The sequence below is a fragment of the Pseudophryne corroboree genome, chromosome 8 (assembly GCF_028390025.1).
Source record: "Pseudophryne corroboree isolate aPseCor3 chromosome 8, aPseCor3.hap2, whole genome shotgun sequence".
NCBI lineage: Eukaryota > Metazoa > Chordata > Amphibia > Anura > Myobatrachidae > Pseudophryne > Pseudophryne corroboree.
Genome location: NC_086451.1, coordinates 181,787,794 through 181,811,629, shown reverse-complemented (window position 1 = coordinate 181,811,629; position 23,836 = coordinate 181,787,794). Strand labels below are relative to the sequence as shown.

Genomic DNA, 23,836 nt, shown 5'->3' with positions numbered 1-23,836 from the left:
AAAAGGGAATACTGACTAAGAAGGAACATGGTTTTTTAGATACAAAAAATCCCATCATACCAGTGTTCTACTATTTACCTAAGATACACAAAAATCAGACAAAACCACCAGGCCGCCCAATAATATCCGGGATAGGATCACTTACATCAAACCTATCACAATACATTGATACCTTCTTGCAGCCATATGTACAGACACAAAAATCATACATCAGAGACACCACAGATATCATTAAAACACTGGATAACATGACATGGTCAGAAAACTTCTGGTTATGTACTAGTGATGTAACATCACTATACACCGTAATCAATCAATCACAGGGACTAGAAGCATTACAGTACTTCCTTGAAAGAGACTCGTCAATAGAAAGAACACAGACCAACTTCTTACTAGACTGCGTGAGATTCATCCTACAACATAACTATTTCTGGTTTGAAGAAACATTCTACAGACAGACCACTGGCACCGCTATGGGGACTAGGTTCGCCCCGAGTTATGCCAACCTCTTCATGAGTAGGTGGGAGGATGACTACATCTGGGGTGGGCATGACTTCGGGGCGGACCTGGTCCTATGGCGGAGGTATATTGACGATGTAATCTTCATATGGCAGGGCACTGAGGAACGACTGTTAGACTTTCTTGATTACATTAATGCAAACACCAACAATCTGGTATTCACAACTGACTACAGTAGGACCTCGGTTAATTTTTTAGACATCACCGTGTTCATAGAAGGGACCACCATTAATACTAAAACTTTCCAAAAAAGTGTAGACGTAAATAGCTATATCTTAACCACCAGTGGACACCACCCCAATTGGCTACGTAACATCCCTTCGGGCCAATTTAAGAGAGTTAGGAGAAATTGCACAAAGATAGAAGACTACCAGACCCAGGCAAACGAAATGAAAACCCAATTCCTTAGGAAAGGGTATAAGGAAGACAGATTAGATGAAGACTTAAAGAAAGTCGGGGAACTAGAAAGAGGGACACTCCTGACATACAAAGACAAAAACAAAAAAGAACAAATGAAAGATTGGAAGGTAACATTTCAAACACAATACAACAACAAGAATAAAAAACTGGAAAAAATCATTCAAGACCATTGGCACATCCTTCTACAAGATGAAACTCTAGGGGACATATTACCCGCCAAACCGAAGGTAAATTATAGGAAGGCACCCAACCTCAAGTCTAAAATAACACACAGCCATTTGCATAAGAAAGAAACGGTACAGACCACCATTCTAGGTACTACTTTAAGTAAAGGATTCTTCCATTGCAACTCTTGCCAATATTGTAAAATGAATCACGTTTCCACCAAGGGCACCACAAACTTTCAATCGAATGTCACACAAGAAATATTTGAAATTCAGGAACATATATCATGCAAATCCAAGGGTGTCATTTATCTGATCGAGTGCCCTTGTCACCTACAATATATAGGGAGGACAACAAGACCCCTGAAAACCAGAACTTCAGAACATATAAGGAACATAAAAAAAGGCCTAGAAACACACAGTCTCTCTAACCATTTTAGAGAAGAACATAAACAGAACCCAGAAGGGATGAAATTGTTAGGCATAAAAATGGTAAAACAGAATTGGAGAGGGGGGGACTTTTTCAGGACAATAAACAAAGAAGAGCTCAAATGGATGTTTACCTTAAAAACCTTAAAACCGCACGGGCTAAATTTAGACAATGAGGTAAGGACCATTATCACAGGCAAATGACGATATTGTACACGAAGGAGAAGCAATAGACCACACATAGTACATGAAGATAACTCCACTCTCACATATTAGAGAAGTCATTCAACCACTAAGTCCATAAAAATGCCCATTAAAAATAGCCCTAAAACAACTTCATGCGTATTGTAAGCAATATAGCCTTAAATCATGAAGAATACATACCACTAATTATTTATCTATGCATAACTATACCATTTACTTTTTTAAGTATAGTGCATTTAACCTCCTGACAATTTTACCCTATCTTTATTATTATCAATTATTACTTTAATACTATCAATATTGTTTACTATTTTCTTTTATCAATAATATTATCAGCATATGAGTACTATTATTAGCGATTTTCACGCTTGCATATACTACAGTTCACGTATCTTTGGGAAATACCGCACAGGATATAATCGATATAGGAATATAACTTAGTACCAAAATAGAAAATTGAAAAGAAAACTAGGTTTTCTAATTCTTATAGTTTGGTGGTGCACCCAGAGTCAGTACTAAAACTTAAGACAACAAGGAGAAAAGAAGACTCTTTTGTGGGTGCACTCTTGACTTTGAAATATGACATGAAATATACAAGATATGATATATAATGATAAAATCAACTTTTATTGACAAAAAATTAAGATAATTAGTGGTTAATGAAAGAAATAACAGTCCAACAAAGCAATATAGACAAAAAATTACTAATGTATTAATAATAATAAACCGGCTGACGGAGTATGTATAGATATTCTAAATGGTTAATGTGAATATTGGTATATTTGTGACGCTGCGTACCAATAACAGATGAATCCCTATCCTGTCTTAGTGCCAAAATAAATAGTCAATGAGACCTGCATACTGATTACAGTTAAGAATATAAATTCCCATTATATCCAGCTGATACAAAGTAAAGAAGCAGTGGGAAATAAGATGGCAGTGTGAATCTGCTGTCAATGTTAGACACTGAGCATGTGGAATCAATATGTGCTCTACTACACTGAGTCTTCCTCAATGGTCACCCACTTGAGTACTGACCCAGCCCAACACTGATTAGCTTCCAAGTTCGGACGGCTTCGGGCGTTTCCAGTGTGGTATGGTAGTAGAGAAAATAGGCGGTAATGGAAAGCTCAGGAATCACTGATGAGAGTTCACGAATCACATAGTATCAAGAAAGAGACAGATATAGGCCAGTAGAAGAAAATAGATGGATCTGCTGCCAGTGTTAGACAGGGGTATGGCCCTGAATCACTGGTGAGAGTCCATGAAATTAAAATGTAAATAGGAATAGGAAAAAGAGAAAATAGAAATCTCGGTATAAATTAGGTATCAGCAAAATCAAATGTCCTGATGGACTATTAGAAATTGATAAGGAGCAAAAAATGAACTAAAATAACACAGTCTTTTGCAATTGCTAAGGTGAAGCCAAACAGTGTTACCACTGTGAAGAATAGAAATACCAGTAAAAATTGAGTATCGGCAAAATAATATATCCTGATGAACTATTAGAAGTAAATAAGGAACAAATGAACAAAAAAAACCCAGTCTTTTGTAATTGCTGAGGTGAAGCCAGACAACAGTGTTACCACTGCACAGAATGTATTGAATCGCTATTAAAGAAAGGCAAAGTGATACAATGTAGTCAAAAACATTGACTGTGATAAGAAAACAGAGCTGTAACCAGTGAATGCTACTCCTTGGGCTGTCACTGTAGGTTGAGGATAAAGGATAAACATTTTTAAATTCTCATGATATAAGTGTACATCAAATGGAAAGTGTACTATCGATATCTAGCTATTATTGGTGTTATTAATAGGTAGGTAATTAATATAATGGCATATATGGCTACCTAAAATTAGCAAGGGCTTAATGAAGAATATGATATAATGAATAAATGAAAAAATACTCAGTCAGTGCGGGCCTCAGAATGATCACAAAGATTGGTATGAAATAGATGTTACCCGCAGTGGCTGTATCGATGTGGAGACTCCTTCTATCACACTGCGGTTTGTCCCGAAATGATGAGGTGCGTGATGCCACCGGCCCGGCAGGAACCCAGGCAGGTGCAGGTGAGCGTCCTGTAATCTGGTCAGCCTGTCTGGAAGAATGTCCGAAGAGGCACGGGACCGCCGTAGGTGCAGGGAAGGAGAGTGCTCCGGTCAGCCGATGCAAGGAGATACCAGCAGGGGCACGAGAACCGCCGTGGGTGCGGAGAGGGAGAGCGCTCCGGTCAGCCGATGCAAAGAGATACCAGCAGGGGCACGAGAACCGCCGTGGGTGCGGAGAGGGAGAGCGCTCCGGTCAGCTGATATGAAGAGAGGCCAGCAGGGGCACGAGACATGGGTGGGTGCAGGAAAGCGTCCGCTACTCAGGTCAGCCGGAAACAATGAGGGTCGGAAAAATCAGGGTCGGAAGACGCGTTTCACCCGTCCACCGGGCTTGATCACTTCCTGGAAGTGATCATTGTTTCCGGCTGACCTGAGTAGCGGACGCTTTCCTGCACCCACCCATGTCTCGTGCCCCTGCTGGCCTCTCTTCATATCAGCTGACCGGAGCGCTCTCCCTCTCCGCACCCACGGCGGTTCTCGTGCCCCTGCTGGTATCTCTTTGCATCGGCTGACCGGAGCGCTCTCCCTCTCCGCACCCACGGCCATTATATTAATTACCTACCTATTAATAACACCAATAATAGCTAGATATCGATAGTACACTTTCCATTTGATGTACACTTATATCATGAGAATTTAAAAATGTTTATCCTTTATCCTCAACCTACAGTGACAGCCCAAGGAGTAGCATTCACTGGTTACAGCTCTGTTTTCTTATCACAGTCAATGTTTTTGACTACATTGTATCACTTTGCCTTTCTTTAATAGCGATTCAATACATTCTGTGCAGTGGTAACACTGTTGTCTGGCTTCACCTCAGCAATTACAAAAGACTGGGTTTTTTTTTGTTCATTTGTTCCTTATTTACTTATTTACTTCTAATAGTTCATCAGGATATATTATTTTGCCGATACTCAATTTTTACTGGTATTTCTATTCTTCACAGTGGTAACACTGTTTGGCTTCACCTTAGCAATTGCAAAAGACTGTGTTATTTTAGTTCATTTTTTGCTCCTTATCAATTTCTAATAGTCCATCAGGACATTTGATTTTGCTGATACCTAATTTATACCGAGATTTCTATTTTCTCTTTTTCCTATTCCTATTTACATTTTAATTTCATGGACTCTCACCAGTGATTCAGGGCCATACCCCTGTCTAACACTGGCAGCAGATCCATCTATTTTCTTCTACTGGCCTATATCTGTCTCTTTCTTGATACTATGTGATTCGTGAACTCTCATCAGTGATTCCTGAGCTTTCCATTACCGCCTATTTTCTCTACTACCATACCACACTGGAAACGCCCGAAGCCGTCCGAACTTGGAAGCTAATCAGTGTTGGGCTGGGTCAGTACTCAAGTGGGTGACCATTGAGGAAGACTCAGTGTAGTAGAGCACATATTGATTCCACATGCTCAGTGTCTAACATTGACAGCAGATTCACACTGCCATCTTATTTCCCACTGCTTCTTTACTTTGTATCAGCTGGATATAATGGGAATTTATATTCTTAACTGTAATCAGTATGCAGGTCTCATTGACTATTTATTTTGGCACTAAGACAGGATAGGGATTCATCTGTTATTGGTACGCAGCGTCACAAATATACCAATATTCACATTAACCATTTAGAATATCTATACATACTCCGTCAGCCGGTTTATTATTATTAATACATTAGTAATTTTTTGTCTATATTGCTTTGTTGGACTGTTATTTCTTTCATTAACCACTAATTATCTTAATTTTTTGTCAATAAAAGTTGATTTTATCATTATATATCATATCTTGTATATTTCATGTCATATTTCAAAGTCAAGAGTGCACCCACAAAAGAGTCTTCTTTTCTCCTTGTTGTCTTAAATATACTACAGTTCAAAATTATCTTTACTATTTTTTCATTATCTAACCACTTTTACTTGTTCCCCGTGTATGTAATTCCTCCTTTATTCACCAGTATTATTCTGCAAGTTTTTCTATTCAATCAACCAGCCCCTTCCCTTTCCGTGTGTTCCCAATCTGGAACAATTAACCAAAACCACTCCAGATACACGAGCGCCATTCACCCTCTGTGTATTTAGTTTTATTATTAAACGATTGAGTCGCCCGCTAGACGCACACAAACTCTACCGTAAATGCACATACCACGCGCTCGAGCGCATGGCCGAGGCGCCATCACGCGGCTGCGTATATCCGCACGCACTGGAGAGAATGTGCACGTGCAGCAGGCATGCGCATGAGGTGAATATATGGCAATGTGTAGCATGATATTTTTCTGACTTTGACAGTCCACCCTTTGGCAGTCATCAATAACTGCCACTTCCTAAAACAGTTCAAAAAGAGAAAAATATATGTCATGTATAAATACATTTCTATGATTGGGTAAGGGAGAAGAGAGGAAGGTGGGAAAAAAGGTATGACCCAGTGAGATAGTAGAAGCATGTGTGTATGAGTCCATGTTTGAGGGGTCATGTATCATCGTGCCGTACGTGTTTTAAATCAAGCTTCGAGGTATTGCGAAGTATACATTTGAATTCCTTCTTATCCCGTATTACGGGCCTGTGGATGGGCTGTCAAACTTTACCGAGCTCTTTTCGGCTTTTTGTTGTAACAAAATGGGGGAGCACATTTTAGTTGATGATACATGAATGGGGGGATATGTGAGTGCTGATATCTGTGCCTATGTTCCCTATCGACTATGTGTGTCATTACCTGAATGTTGTAGAAATGAAGATAAGAAGCAATTATGGTAAATGCAGTCATAAACTATGTGAGTTTAATATACATTTGTTGATTGAGGTCTTGTCTTGTGTCTTGTCTCGATGTACATGTTGACTGTAGTCTCTTTGGGCTTTTGCTATAATGCGAGCAAAGCCGTTTCAATGTCCATAAAATTTTAAATCACTAAAGTTCTGGGCTAGCGTTTTCATTAAAGTCACTAGGGATATTGGGGGCCGGCAACATAGTCCATAAAATAAAAAATCTTTGTATAAATGTGGTCTTCAAATCCTTCTTCCAAGCGAGTCTTTGTACCTTGGAGAAAAACAAAGGAGAAACGGGTGAAAGAAACGGACCGTGGAATCACATTTTCATCACAATATTGTCTCTATCGTTGGGTCATACATCAAATTTGTTGTTTTTAGTACAGTGTCCTCGCTCCTTAGACTCATCACCCTGGTATTACTTTTACGCTTCGCTAAAACCCGAACGCATCTAAATATCAGACCGACCAATATGATGACACCCAGAATACACAAAAGAAATTTCCCTACATCCATGATAATACCTTGAGCCCATTCTCCTAAACCAGAGAACCAATTTCGTGGGTTCAACCATGACACCCAACTGGTCAGCTCATTACCCACAGCAGCGAGTGGGAGATTGTGTTTCCTTCGAAACTCCCACTTTAATTGTAAGATGTCATCCATCTTTTGGTCTATGACCTCGGCTGGGTCCTCCGTGCTGTTTGTAATGTACGTGCAGCACTTGATTCCATATTGAGTTGCCAGGGTAACACAATACCCGCCTGTCACAGCTGTGAGGTAATTGAGAATCATCCTATGCTGAACCAGTTCTGTTTTGTAGGCTTGTAACTCTTTCCCAGTGTACCTAAATGTGTCGTCATACATTTCGGTGATATTGTCTAATAAATTTGCAAGCGCAGATATATATTTGTAATTTATCACTCCTCTGGCGGTGCGAGTGATATCTAACGCGATTAGGAATTGAATCCCGGTGGATTCATGGATCAGGTCAGAGGCCGGATGCTCTGTTTTCTCTATCAGGTGCCACTTAACGATGTGCTCGTAATGAGTGTGAGTATAAGGAGCTTGGGCACTGCGGTGAATATCTTTTATTTTAGTGTGGGATACAGTCATTACCTCAGGCAGTACTTTTCCAATATAACATAACCCTTCTGAGTTTGGGGCAAGCCACTTATACGCCTTCCTCCCGCATATGAAATATGCATCATCGGGGAGAACATATGGGACGGAGTGTGACATAACCATATTACAAATTTTCCATATGAAATCTCCTAACCCTAATTTTTCCATCTGTTTAGTACACGTATCTGTTTGTACAACATGTGCACAGTATCCTGGTGAGACTTCTCCAACTCGCATGATCCTACTTCCTAGGGTGTACCTATACCGAAAGAATTTCCTATGGTCGGCTATCTGGCGTATAAGTTCTGTGTCTATGGGCAATCTGTCGGCTCTATGTGAGAATGTCATGGTTTGATTACTCCATGACACTTCCCAATTTCCCGGCTTTCGGGGATTGGAAATGTTAAAGCACACTAAGGACCTATCCACATGATATTGGTGGAGCTTCAAACTAGGAGGACTAGAGATATTAAACCTCTTGTCCACCGGCCTCCCACCACTTAGCTCAAGTACCTCTCCTACAGTTAAAGGGAATGGTACTAATCCTGATTTACTATGGCCTTGAGGTACTTGAGAGCATACCCAACAGTCTGTCTGGTTTAACACTTTACGCACTAAGGAGTGATAGTCACTCAATGGATGCCGGTCCATGTGGACATTAAAACTGGACTGACATTTCTTTATGCACCCATCCTCAACTATATTGTCACAATGCCTACAGATGCAGTTCTCTTCAGCTAACAATCCTTCACAATTCCTTCTATTGTCAATGCTACCAGATCGTTTTCTGATACTCGCCTTTACTCGGAGATTATGTTGTTCTTGGAAATCTACGCCTGCATCCTGGTCATCAGAACCCATTCCCGATCCTTTCTCGACCTCCATGGTACTCTCACCGAAACAGACTGCTCTGGTCAACATCATGGTCAACAGGAAAATCCGGATCACAGTCTCTTGGGGCAAGTCCATCTTAGAGGAGTAAAAGGAGAAAACTAAGAAGGGGGAAAGGAAATAGGAGGGAGGTGGGAGCTGGAGAAAATAACAAATGGGAAAAAGAAATCTGTCTCGACAAGCTTCCGGTCTTGTTATTCTCAGCGCTCAGGTGTCGTCTCAATCCTCCCTGAACAGACACTCTAGTGATACAACCTCTACCGTCTGTTCTTTATCACGGGACCTCTCTGGGTCAGTGACCTTTTTACAATGAGACGAATGGACCCAAGTCTCTCTCTCGGCAACCTTCAAAGCAGTTGTGCTGGTCAATAAGACTTGATATGGTCCTTCCCATCTGTCAATAAGGCAACCTGAGCGTAGAAAATTCCGTATCATTACATAATCCCCAGGTTCAATGTCATGACAATTACTGTCTGGCATATCAGGAATCACCAACTTTAGATTATCATTCTGATTCCTCAATTGCTTACTCATCTTAACCAAGTACTTTACGGTTACTTCATTGTTACATTTCAAATCATCCTGGGGGTTAATCATAACATGGGGTTGACGACCAAACAGAATTTCAAAAGGAGACAGATTAAGAGGGGACCTGGGGGTGGTTCTGATGCTGTATAATACAATTGGCAAAGCTTCCAGCCATAACAGTCCTGTTTCAGTCATTACCTTACTCAATTTATTTTTAATAGTGCTGTTTACTCTTTCCACCTTCGCGCTCGCCTGAGGGCGGTACGGAGTGTGCAGCTTACTATTAATTCCCATCAACTTACACATTGTTTGAAAGACTTAACTTGTGAAATGGGTACCCCTATCACTTTCAATTATTCTAGGGATACCGTACCTACACACAAATTCCTGCACAATTTTCTTTGCAGTAAATACAGCGGTATTTGTGGCCGCAGGAAATGCTTCAACCCAATTTGAAAACACATCAATACAGACCAAACATACTTTAAATTTCTACAAGGTGGCAATTGTATGAAATCAATCTGTATTACCTGGAAAGGACCATCTGTCGGAGGGATATGGGATGGCTCTGTCGGTATTGCCTTTCCGATATTCTTCCTCAAGCAGGTGAGACATGTCATCGCTCTTTTACCCGCGTGGGAAGAAAATCCTGGGGCGCACCAATAAGCTCTTACTAGCTTACACATCCCTTCTTTGCCTAAATAAGTCAGCCCGTGTGCTGCTTCCGCTAGACTTGGAAGTTATGCTCTGGGTGCCACTGGTTTACCATGTCCATCTGTCCAGAGTCCTGAGGACTCCTGGCCATAGCCTTTTGACCTCCAGACTGCCTTTTCCTGTGGGGAACACAAATTTTGCATTTCACACAATTTCTGTGTGTTTACTGTATTAAATACCATCAGTCGTGTACTATCTGTTTGTATGGGGTTACCAGCTGCTGATTTAGCAGCTTCGTCTGCTCGGCTGTTACCAAGTGATACCGGGTCTTGGCTATATGTGTGAGCTTTACACTTGATAACAGCCACTCTGTCGGGTTCCTGTATCGCTGTTAGAAGTCTTTTGATGTGGGCTGCATGCGCTACGGGTGTGCCAGCTGCCGCCATGAAATTTCTGAGGCGCCATAGGGCTCCGAAATCATGGACTACTCCGAATGCGTACCTAGAATCTGTGTAAATATTGTCTGACTTGCCCTTAGCCAATTCACATGCTCTGGTTAGGGCAACCAGTTCAGCAACTTGTGCTGAGTGAGGTGGGCCTAGCGGTTCTGCTTCTATGGTACCTTGGTCATCTACGACTGCGTATCCAGTACACAAGTCTCCCGAGTCCGTCTGTCTGTGACAACTACCGTCAGTGTAGAAAGTAAAATCTACATCTTCCAGTGGGTTGTCACTGATGTCAGGCCTTGCCGTGAAATTTTGGGTCAAATATTCCATACAATCATGCGTGTCATCCCCTGTATTAAATCCTCCTTCACCATCACTCTCATCCTCCACTCTTTGTGCCTGTCCAGGCACACCTGGGAGATACGTTGCAGGATTTAATGCGCTGCATCTCCTTATGGTGATGTTTACGGGGGCCATCAATGCCAATTCCCATCTTGTAAACCGCACTGATGAGACGTGTCTGGTTTGGGCAGAATTCAGTAAGGCTGACACTGCATGTGGTGTATGAATTGTGAGGTTGTGTCCTAGCACTACATCTTCGCTTTTTGTGACTAGCAATGCTATTGCTGCAACACTTCGCAAGCATGTGGGGAGGGATCGCGCTACCGTATCTAGCTGAGCGCTGTAGTAAGCTACCGGCCTGCTGGCATCACCATGCTTCTGGGTTAAGACACCTGCTGCGCACCCAGCACTCTCTGTTCCGTACAGCTCAAAGGGTTTCCCATAGTCTGGCATACCTAATGCTGGTGCCTGCGTTAGGCACTGTTTAAGTCTCTCAAATGCCATCTCAGATTCGTCTGTGTGCGAAATCCGATCAGGTTTACTTGATGAGACCATCTCCTGCAAAGGTAAGGCCAGTATGGAAAAACCTGGGATCCAGTTACGGCAATACCCACACATTCCTAAGAACGTTCTAATCTGTTGCTGGGTTTGTGGCAGGGTCATGTCACGAATTGCTTGAATTCTATCAGCGGTAAGGTGTCTCAGTCCTTGTGTTAGACAGTGTCCCAAATACTTCACACGGGTCTGACATAATTGTAACTTGTCTTTGGAAACCTTGTGTCCTGTGTCTGAAAGATGAAACAGGAGCTGTTTCGTATCTCTCAGGGACGCTTCCAGTGAATCTGAACACAGTAGTAAATCGTCCACGTACTGGATCAATACTGATCCACTCTCTGGTTGGAAAGACTGTAAACAATCATGCAGAGCTTGTGAGAAAATACTTGGACTGTCTATGAAACCTTGGGGTAAGCGAGTCCATGTATATTGAACTCCTCTGTATGTGAATGCAAATAAGTATTGACTGTCAGGGTGCAGAGGTACCGAGAAGAAAGCGGAGCAGAGGTCAATCACAGTGAAAAATGTGGCAGTGGGAGGGATTTGCATAAGAATGACAGCTGGATTTGGCACTATGGGAATTGACTCTCGACTATTTTGTTGATCCCTCTTAGATCCTGCACTAATCGGTAACCCCTCCCCCCACTCTTTTTAACAGGGAAAATGGGACTATTTGCAGTGCTGGACGTCCTTACCAGAATGCCCTGTTGTAGCAAGCGCTCTATTACAGGGAAAACTCCTAACTCCACCTCTGGCTTCAGAGGATATTGTGGGATTTTTGGAGCTATCCTACCATCTTTTACTTGCACAACTACTGGGACTACGTTTGCCATCAATCCAGTGTCTTGTCCATCCTTGGTCCAAAGTGATTCCGGTATCTGGGAAATCATTTCCTCTACCTTGGATGGACACCTATTTACAACAACAGTGTGTGACATTAATCTTGTTGGGGAGTCTAGCATATCCTGCGCTTCCTGAGCGTGGTTTTCGGGTATATCCAAGAACACACCTTCAGGAGTACAGTATATGACGCATCCCATTTTGCACAGTAAATCTCTCCCTAAGAGATTAGTCGGAGCCGATGCAGCCAGCAGGAAAGAATGCTTGGTATGCAAAGGCCCTATCGTAATCTCTGCAGGTTTGCTTAAAGGGTAGTGCTGTACTACTCCTGTTACTCCCATGGCTGGAATTGTTTTACCAGTGGTTCTCATGCCCACGGTCGAATTTATCACTGACTTGGCCGCCCCCGTATCTACAAGGAAATTTAGAGATTTACCAGCTACATCAATTGTGACCTCGGGTTCACTTCCAAGGTTCGCAATTAATTTCACTGGCTGCAGATTACAGGTGTGGCCTCGCCCCTATGGTGCGTGGTGGCCTCCCTGCATTGCGCTGGCAGCTATTACCTGTGAAGGGGGTAAATGGGATCTATCAGTGACTTGCCAGTCTCTTTTTGGGGGATACCTTTTTGTTTCCCCTGCGTGTGGCTCATAACTCCGTCTCTGCGGTCCTTGATCCCAATTTCGTGTGTCATGTCGTTGTCTAGGGGGTTGATATGATTTTTGTGCATTCTTTGATCTACAGTCTCGTGCATAGTGTCCCTCTCTATGACAGTAATAACAAGTTACCACATTTGACTTACCCACAGGGGTCGGAGATTTATACAGAGGTTGCCTGGTGGTCAGGGCCTGTATACTTACGGCCATTAACTTATCACTCTGCGACTCCCTGTGTCTGGTGATATTCCGATCATGATCAACAGCGGCCTCTCTCAAAGTAGCCACCGACAGACCTCGCCAACATGGTTGGGTGGTCTGTACCCTCGTCCTCAATACTTCCTTTAAACCATCCATTAACACAGATACTGCTACTTCTCTATGATTCACATTTGTCTTAATGTCTTCTATGCCTGTATACTTAGCCATATCCTGTAGTGCCCGATGAAAATAATCAGCTGCTGTTTCTCCCTCTTTCTGTTTGATGGAGAAAATTTTGTTCCATCTGACAACAGCTGGAAAATACTCTTTTAACTGTAAATTTATTCTCTTTACATTATCTTGGTTGTACACATCCGTAAGGGGTACATCCTCATCTAATTTACAGTCAGCTAAAAATTTCGCTGAGTCGACATTGGAGGGTAAACATGCCCTCAGCAATATCTGCCAGTCTTTGTTATTGGGCTCTACAGTATTTCCTAGCTCTCTAATGTATTCCTGGCTTGCAACTAGATCTTTCCTAGGATCAGGGAATTCAGACAACATTGATCTTAATTCCATTCGGGTAAAGGGGCAGTGCATGGCAATGTGTCTGAGAGGAGTGACTCCTGAAGTGTCAGTTTTTCCATTTGGCACTGCAATTACCCTAACGGGATTAAGTCCAATAACATCATTCTGAGTAGATTCTACAGCATGTGGGGAAATGGTTTCAGTATATTGTATGGTGCCGTACTTACCAGCTGATACGATCTCACCTGTCCCTCCACTAGGGGCCTTTGATACTAGTCTTACGGGTTGGGCCGTGCCCACTGTTGTTTCTGCTATGGTGGCTGCTAGAGAGAGTGCCGATATTGTTGTTGGTTCATCCTCTTGGTCACAATCCTGGGGAAAGTTTAAAACAGGGTACAGCTTGCACGGGTTAACATTTGCATCAACAATCTTGGTTACATTAGGCTTAACATTTATACAATTACTAAGTGCATGTTTATCATTCACCAGTGTGCCATTCTCTGCAACCACCCTCTCTCCCGTTATGTATGGTGGTGGTGGCGCGGTGGCTGTCAGTTTTCTGATAGGGTTAGATCCACCCGCTTGAGCCAATCCTCTTTGTATTTCACCTTCCTGTTGCCATAACTGTAAATAATCATAATGTTTGATCCGTCTCTTTGCAGATTTAATGAGACATATCCTTCTTCTTAGATTCTGTAACACCTCGGGACTAAAACTGCCTACCCGTGGAAACTTTTCCCCATCGTGCACAGTCATTCTTTCCCATTCATCGCATAAAACTTCTGTGTGTGAACCGTATTTCTCACACATTACATACCTTGCCGACCCGATTGGTCGGTTTACTAAATCAACCCGAACCGAGGTTGATCGCCCCCTACCTGAACAACTGGCCCCCATCTTTGCAGGTGTTGCTTTCACTACCTCTGACCTTCAAATCAGGGTCTTCAGCGAACCCTTACAAAAACCAAGATGTCCGGGGTAGGCCGGCGGTGGCAGTTTACCGAGTACTCCACTCACTCGCCCACGTCGACCAATACGCCCACACACTGCACTAGCACTGGCGTACTCGACCTAGGGCCCATGCGACCTGAACCTCTATTTACTGGAACATGTGGGTGTGATCCGAAGAGCACTTAACCCTTTCCAGTAACTATTGGTTGTTGGATAGTTCCCAAGTGACTAGCGAACTTCCCTTAAAATAAAAAATTTTTCACAAATCACGTTAGAATGTACAAATAGCGTTTATGACCCCTCTAGCGTACGCAAATGGTACTGGGTCAAGTTATTAACTAATGCACACAATTACGTGCGGTACAATCGTTCTGCACATAAGCAACTAATCTTATGTGCGGAGCGACCAGTGGAATCGAAAATTGTGGCTGCAAATTCCTTCAGCCTGAGCTTAATGGCCTAGATGGGTACCGCACCAACCCTTCCTGGTGTTGTACTCCTTTACTTATCTATAGCGGACTTCTTAGTCTGCTGTACCTGGACCTCCTGGTCTGTCTGGACCTCCTGGTCTGTGCTACAGTAGACCTCCTGGTCTGCTATACTCTAATGCTCTTTTTTTAATGTTTAACAAGGGATGCCTCCCAAGCCACCATGCAGTCACTTACACGTATGTACCTTCACGAGAACTCGATGATTTCCTTGGTTCAAACCCCAAAAATTAGAAACTTATATATATATATGTATACACACTCTTTCACCTCATGTACTCTTTACTTTCGTTTCTGCACAGAAATCCCTTTCATTCAGTATCGCAGGCTAATCCCGAGGAGTTACAACTAGAGAAGGATCTATTAGCTTAAAATTTTGGACACTGAGATCGATTTGCGCTATTTTCGCGTTGCCTCCTTATCGCCTAATTAAAACAATACTATCGTGTGATTTGTATTATGTGGGCGTACCCAGACGCTCCGTTGCGTAATATACGCTCCGTGCGTCGGCCCTTGCGTACACTAGTCCCGCCCTTTGTTAGCGACACGTGTACGCCAGCCAGGTATATCCACAGAAATACAATTTAACACGTTTATATCAATGTAGATGATCTTTAACTGTAATCATCTACTGAACACCACACCAAACTTCCTTGTATTTTAGGCAAGCCGTGCGGGTGTATTACAAATTACTCCTTAACGTATTATTTTTACTCTTTAACTACCAATAGCAACAAATCTTTCTCAGCACGTTATCAATTGTGAAATGGCAACCAGGAAAGTGATATGTGAAAATACACAAATGAAAAGAAATACAGGTATGTGCGTGCGTGCGTGTGTGCGTACGCAAAACAGAAATAGACAATTTTAAAAGACACTAGCGTATTGTTCTTACCTCCGGTTCCGGATTCCACCAGCACTCCTTCAACGTAGCGAAACAGACGCTTATCTAGCCAGCCCTACTGTATCCCGATACGAAGGGATACTGCCTTCCCGCCCTTGCTGACAGATAACGTTTGTTTTCGCTAGTGCGGATATGTGGAGGACGGACGAGCCACCAATTGATAATGCTGATTTGATTACCTTAAAACCTTCACATTAATGGGTAAGAGACTTAATACGCAATTGGCGTATGGGGTACCGTAAGGGTACGCACTTAGCGTAGCATACGCTTGGCCGTGATCGAGACGCACATGCAGCACGCTCGCTCACAGCTTAATGCATGGTGTCGAGCACGCTATAGGCGAGCGACTACCGTAATGCTACGCTACCAGCGTAGCGGACGCTCGAGACCACGAGGAGATCACGAGCGGCGCAGACGCTCACAAGATGACAATCAGTAAACCTTGAATGTAACACACAGAAAGGATACTCTTATGCTGTAAACCTTGTTCTGAAACACTGTAGCGATATAACGCTGCTTAACCTGAATTAACACTAAAGCTGTTTGAGCGATCGAGACGCTCCTATTACCCTCAGCAATGTAAATGAACACACGATACCGTGCTAAGGTTCCAACACCTTTACTAACAAGCTTTTAGTTATATTGAAAAAGGTAAAACAGTTCACAAGTCATACACTACAGACTAACATATAATTCTAACAGAATATCTAGACAGAAAATATACAATAGCGTCACAAACTTATACTATAACAGAGAGAAAGGGAATGGCCAATACACACAGAGAATAAGTTGGTTTGCAGAGAATTACTTACACACACTGGGAATGATCGCTGCGCAGCCTGGTACCAGCTCCGAGTTAGTCAATATGAAAACCGTTTGTGGAGTGAGAGAGAGCTGCCCAGGCTGGCTGATCTTATATACACTGAGTACAGTATACTACAAAGGGACCTATAATCTCATTGTTCATTGGACACAGGAATGTCTCCTCGCATCATAACAAATGGTCATAGGTTAGTTTGAACAGGTGGGCTGTAACTATATCAAACTGCTCAGGTGGGAGGGAATCTGAAGATTCCCGCCGCATGGGTAATGAATCGCAAATATATGAAATGTCCAGAATCTACTAATGGCCATAACTATACGCAGGAGCGATTAATCTTTACCTAACCAACACCGGATTGTTGCTATTAAAATGTTCTTTAGTTAGGTACCAGACACAGCTGTTCAAACCCTGTCTGACCCTTCGTACCATACAAAGAGGAATTCCTCTGTCCAGCGACCATTTACATTAACCAAACTTACAGTCATTATTAAGGGGAACATTATCTATAAAACATACTATTTAGTTTTATTATTAAACGATTGAGTCGCCCGCTAGACGCACACAAACTCTACCGTAAATGCACATACCACGCGCTCGAGCGCATGGCCGAGGCGCCATCACGCGGCTGCGTATATCCGCACGCACGGGAGAGAATGTGCACGTGCAGCAGGCATGCGCATGAGGTGAATATATGGCAATGTGTAGCATGATATTTTTCTGACTTTGACAGTCCACCCTTTGGCAGTCATCAATAACTGCCACTTCCTAAAACAGTTCAAAAAGAGAAAAATATATGTCATGTATAAATACATTTCTATGATTGGGTAAGGGAGAAGAGAGGAAGGTGGGAAAAAAGGTATGACCCAGTGAGATAGTAGAAGCATGTGTGTATGAGTCCATGTTTGAGGTGTCATGTATCATCGTGCTGTACGTGTTTTAAATCAAGCTTCGAGGTATTGCGAAGTATACATTTGAATTCCTTCTTATCCCGTATTACGGGCCTGTGGATGGGCTGTCAAACTTTACCGAGCTCTTTTCGGCTTTTTGTTGTAACAAAATGGGGGAGCACATTTTAGTTGATGATACATGAATGGGGGGATATGTGAGTGCTGATATCTGTGCCTATGTTCCCTATTGACTATGTGTGTCATTACCTGAATGTTGTAGAAATGAAGATAAGAAGCAATTATGGTAAATGCAGTCATAAACTATGTGAGTTTAATATACATTTGTTGATTGAGGTCTTGTCTTGTGTCTTGTCTCGATGTACATGTTGACTGTAGTCTCTTTGGGCTTTTGCTATAATGCGAGCAAAGCCGTTTCAATGTCCATAAAATTTTAAATCACTAAAGTTCTGGGCTAGCGTTTTCATTAAAGTCACTAGGGATATTGGGGGCCGGCAACATAGTCCATAAAAAAAAAAAATCTTTGTATAAATGTGGTCTTCAAATCCTTCTTCCAAGCGAGTCTTTGTACCTTGGAGAAAAACAAAGGAGAAACGGGTGAAAGAAACGGACCGTGGAATCACATTTTCATCACAATATTGTCTCTATCGCTGGGTCATACATCAAATTTGTTGTTTTTAGTACAGTGTCCTCGCTCCTTAGACTCATCACCCTGGTATTACTTTTACGCTTCGCTAAAACCCGAACGCATCTAAATATCAGACCGACCAATATGATGACACCCAGAATACACAAAAGAAATTTCCCTACATCCATGATAATACCTTGAGCCCATTCTCCTAAACCAGAGAACCAATTTCGTGGGTTCAACCATGACACCCAACTGGTCAGCTCATTACACACAGCAGCGAGTGTGAGATTGTGTTTCCTTCGAAACTCCCACTTTAATTGTAAGATGTCATCCATCTTTTGGTCTATGACCTCGGCTGGGTCCTCCGTGCTGTTTGTAATGTACGTGCAGCACTTGATTCCATATTGAGTTGCCAGGGTAACACAATACCCGCCTGTCACAGCTGTGAGGTAATTGAGAATCATCCTATGCTGAACCAGTTCTGTTTTGTAGGCTTGTAACTCTTTCCCAATGTACCTAAATGTGTCGTCATACATTTCGGTGATATTGTCTAATAAATTTGCAAGCGCAGATATATATTTGTAATTTATCACTCCTCTGGCGGTGCGAGTGATATCTAACGCGATTAGGAATTGAATCCCGGTGGATTCATGGATCAGGTCAGAGGCCGGATGCTCTGTTTTCTCTATCAGGTGCCACTTAACGATGTGCTCGTAATGAGTGTGAGTATAAGGAGCTTGGGCACTGCGGTGAATATCTTTTATTTTAGTGTGGGATACAGTCATTACCTCAGGCAGTACTTTTCCAATATAACATAACCCTTCTGAGTTTGGGGCAAGCCACTTATACGCCTTCCTCCCGCATATGAAATATGCATCATCGGGGAGAACATATGGGACGGAGTGTGACATAACCATATTACAAATTTTTCATATGAAATCTCCTAACCCTAATTTTTCCATCTGTTTAGTACACGTATCTGTTTGTACGACATGTGCACAGTATCCTGGTGAGACTTCTCCAACTCGCATGATCCTACTTCCTAGGGTGTACCTATACCGAAAGAATTTCCTATGGTCGGCTATCTGGCGTATAAGTTCTGTGTCTATGGGCAATCTGTCGGCTCTATGTGAGAATGTCATGGTTTGATTACTCCATGACACTTCCCAATTTCCCGGCTTTCGGGGATTGGAAATGTTAATGCACACTAAGGACCTATCCACATGATATTGGTGGAGCTTCAAACTAGGAGGACTAGAGATATTAAACCTCTTGTCCACCGGCCTCCCACCACTTAGCTCAAGTACCTCTCCTACAGTTAAAGGGAATGGTACTAATCCTGATTTACTATGGCCTTGAGGTACTTGAGACCATACCCAACAGTCTGTCTGGTTTAACACTTTACGCACTAAGGAGTGATAGTCACTCAATGGATGCCGGTCCATGTGGACATTAAAACTGGACTGACATTTCTTTATGCACCCATCCTCAACTATATTGTCACAATGCCTACAGGTGCAGTTCTCTTCAGCTAACAATCCTTCACAATTCCTTCTATTGTCAATGCTACCAGATCGTTTTCTGATACTCGCCTTTACTCTGAGATTATGTTGTTCTTGGAAATCTACGCCTGCATCCTGGTCATCAGAACCCATTCCCGATCCTTTCTCGACCTCCATGGTACTCTCACCGAAACAGACTGCTCTGGTCAACATCATGGTCAACAGGAAAATCCGGATCACAGTCTCTTGGGGCAAGTCCATCTTAGAGGAGTAAAAGGAGAAAACTAAGAAGGGGGAAAGGAAATAGGAGGGAGGTGGGAGCTGGAGGAAATAACAAATGGGAAAAAGAAATCTGGCTCGACCAGCTTCTGGTCTTGTTATTCTCAGCGCTCAGGTGTCGTCTCAATCCTCCCTGAACAGACACTCTAGTGATACAACCTCTACCGTCTGTTCTTTATCACGGGACCTCTCTGGGTCAGTGACCTTTTTACAATGAGACGAATGGACCCAAGTCTCTCTCTCGGCAACCTTCAAAGCAGTTGTGCTGGTCAATAAGACTTGATATGGTCCTTCCCATCTGTCAATAAGGCAACCTGAGCGTAGAAAATTCCGTATCATTACATAATCCCCAGGTTCAATGTCATGACAATTACTGTCTGGCAAATCAGGAATCACCAACTTTAGATTATCATTCTGATTCCTCAATTGCTTACTCATCTTAACCAAGTACTTTACGGTTACTTCATTGTTACATTTCAAATCATCCTGGGGGTTAATCATAACATGGGGTTGACGACCAAACAGAATTTCAAAAGGAGACAGATTAAGAGGGGACCTGGGGGTGGTTCTGATGCTGTATAATACAATTGGCAAAGCTTCCAGCCATAACAGTCCTGTTTCAGTCATTACCTTGCTCAATTTATTTTTAATAGTGCTGTTTACTCTTTCCACCTTCGCGCTCGCCTGGGGGCGGTACGGAGTATGCAGCTTACTATTAATTCCCATCAACTTACACATTGTTTGAAAGACTTCACTTGTGAAATGGGTACCCCTATCACTTTCAATTATTCTAGGGATACCGTACCTACACACAAATTCCTGCACAATTTTCTTTGCAGTAAATACAGCGGTATTTGTGGCCGCAGGAAATGCTTCAACCCAATTTGAAAACACATCAATACAGACCAAACATACTTTAAATTTCTACAAGGTGGCAATTGTATGAAATCAATCTGTATTACCTGGAAAGGACCATCTGTCGGAGGGATATGGGATGGCTCTGACCATTTGCCAGAGCTGTAGATCAATCCACCGCTATACGATCGAAAGTACTGGATTAGTGGAGCATTATCCACCCAGTGGTGGAGATGTGTAATGCATGCTGAGTATCTAGAATCGCATCAACGCGCCTGCCTGTGATTAAACTCAGCAAGCTAAGCTATCGCCTTAGCGTGACTATACGCCCGTCTAGGCGTAGAATCGGTCAAGATAAAGGTGGCTACATCTGTATATGCATTGCTAATCACAGTAGTGCATCTTATTCACATTACATTACACTGAATTGATCCTTATTCACATTACACAACACCATATTGCTCTTTATTCACATTAGACCACACAGTAGTGCCTTTTCTATACATTACGTCACACAGTTGAGCACCTTATACACATAATGCCACACATTAGTAATGCCTTTATACACATAATACCACACAGTAATGCCCCTTACACATATGACACACATTAATAATGTCCTTATAAACATAAAGCACCTTACGCCAACCTTTATTATCTTTACAACAAAAACAGGAAATTTGCGCTTCAAAACAATAGTGCAGCTAAAGTTGTTAGGTCACCAACACCCCAAAGACAAATATAAAGTTCAATTAGTGTTTGCAGCTGTGTGCACCTCTACTCTACACTGTGCTGTGTCCGGTAGGTGGTTTGTCACTAGTACAGCTGCTTCGATAGCAAATCCCAATTACCGCCTTGTTGCTGCTGCTGCTCATCCCTCGGGCAGAGACAGTGTGGGCCGGAGAATACAGAAAAGGTCACACCACCAAAAGGATAAAGTTATCGATTGATGAAAACACCTAAGTGGAATTGACAACTTGTTTATTGACGTTAACCACCCTGAGTCTGGTAACTAAGTACTGAGATTGTATGCGTAGTTATTGGTTCTAGATCCCAGAGGTGCGCACAGCTGCAAATACTCATTGAACCTTTATCAATGCCCTCATACACATAGTTCCCCTTACACATACGCCGCACATTAATGCATTTATACACATGACACTCATAATGCCCCTTACACATATGGCAAACACTATTACACAACAAACTCACCCACACACAGCACTCATGCGGCCGCTAACACTGTGACCTCTGCCTCTGCTTTGGATACAGATGTGCCCTCATACCTCTTGCCTCAATAAGCCATGCAACAGGAGTTGCCTGGCATGAGTCAGCTGGCAGCTCTGCTAATGTTGGGTGCCTTTTTTTTTTGCCAAAAATGCATCTTATTTTCATTGCTATGTGACTAGGACGCACAAGCAGTTTCTGCTGGTTAAAATGAAAATTAGCATGCTTATATTCTGTGTGTGACTGTGGCTGTATAGGAAATGCTACATTACAGTGATTTACAGGAATACACTGTAATGTAGCATTTCATATGCAGATACACACGCAGTCACACACAGAATATAGGCATGCTGCATGTCATTTTAAACAGCATAATCTGCTTGTGCCCCTAGGAGTTCCAAATTCCCTAGGCAATTGTCTAGTTTGCCTATGCCTAGGGTCGGCTCTGTGTTTGGCCATTAGCTAACAAATTTGCTGCTGCGATTAGATCTGAATTAGGCCCATGGTTTTACCCATTAGCTAGCAATTGTGCTGCTGCGATCAGGTCTGATTTAGGCCCTTGGTTTGCACATAGCATCTTTTCCACATTTTTGTAGTCTAAGTTTGCATCTTAGTCGTAATGTGATGTGACAAAACCACTTCATGAGACTGCACTGATTACTTAAAGACTGTATTTAAACACCTGGATTGCAATTTATCTACCAGTCCACTACTTGAGGATGTCTATCAGTATCAGTAGAAGCCCACCTCATATGAGATGGACCCTTGCAACATATGCTTAGAGGTTACTTTACACTGTGGACGGGCCTCCAAAAATTTGAGCTAAGAGCTGGAGATTTCAATTTGCTATGGGCAATACCAGGGAAGTTGGGTGGTCTGTCTGAACAGGCTTCTGTGTCAGAGACATCATGACTGCAAAGGGTTTTTTTTACTTTGGCTTTATTTCCACAAAAGAAATTCCAAAATTTGATCTCACTGCCTAATACACTGAGTTAAAGTTATCTGAATCATCAGATCTGATTGTAAATGTGCTAAATTTAGCACATCTACAATCAGTTTCTTAGACATGCGGGTGGACACCCAGCACAGGGCTAGTCCGCCCCGCATGTATGGCCCTGCCCTCCCGCACGGGTGCAAAAGCATTGCACGGCGGCAATGCTTTTTCACCCAGCGAGTAGCTCCCTGCATGCGCAGCTCCTGCGCTCTGGCAGGGAGCTACCCGTCGCATTCCAGGTCGCAGCGGCTGCATGTGACATCACGCAGCCGCAGCGGCCCACCCCTGCGACGGTCTGGACACGCCTGCGTTGTCTGGACAGCTCCCCGCCAACAGCGTTCTAATGTGATTGGCACGCTCCCTCCCGCCCCACGACCCTTTTAGCATCTCACTGGGCTCCCGGGGTGCGCACGCGCAGTGCGCCTGATGCGCTAGCATACTCCACAAAGAAATTCAGACTGTGATCACTGCCGCTGCAGTGATCCAGTCTGAATTATCCCCCAAGTTACAGCAACTGCAACATCATCTAACTCCTGCACTTTTAAGAAATCTGCTCAGCAAAGCAGCTGAGCATGAATGTGCATGTAACCGCCATGCATGTTCTCATGTGCCTCTGCGGCTTAGCTGTCTGGTCGGCAGGGAAGTGATAAAAAAATTAACTATCCCTGCCGTCAGTGAATCGTTAGGAGGCTTGCTGCCTATACCCACTTGCTGCTAGGGAGGGGAGGGGGGGGGGGTGTTATAGGGTCTGAGTTTGCTGAGGTCCGGGATTTCGGCTGAGATTGCATGTATTCTTAAAGTGGCAATCATTTACCAACCTGGTTTTGCCTTGTTAATGATTGCCACTTTAAAAATACGAGCAATCTTGGCTGAAATCACTGACCTCAGTATATTTGGACCCTA

At 42.9% G+C, this 23,836-nt stretch overlaps 1 protein-coding gene and 2 pseudogenes across 2 annotated transcripts in view; 2 read left to right on the top strand and 1 right to left on the bottom strand.

The window, feature by feature from the left end:
• LOC134948776 (gamma-aminobutyric acid receptor subunit alpha-3-like) overlaps positions 1-23,836 on the top strand; it is a 995,050-nt gene that overhangs the window by 843,810 nt on the left and 127,404 nt on the right. The window lies entirely within an intron of this gene.
• LOC134950513 (5S ribosomal RNA) lies at positions 2,726-2,844 on the bottom strand (annotated as a pseudogene).
• Positions 5,124-5,242, top strand: LOC134950501 (5S ribosomal RNA; annotated as a pseudogene).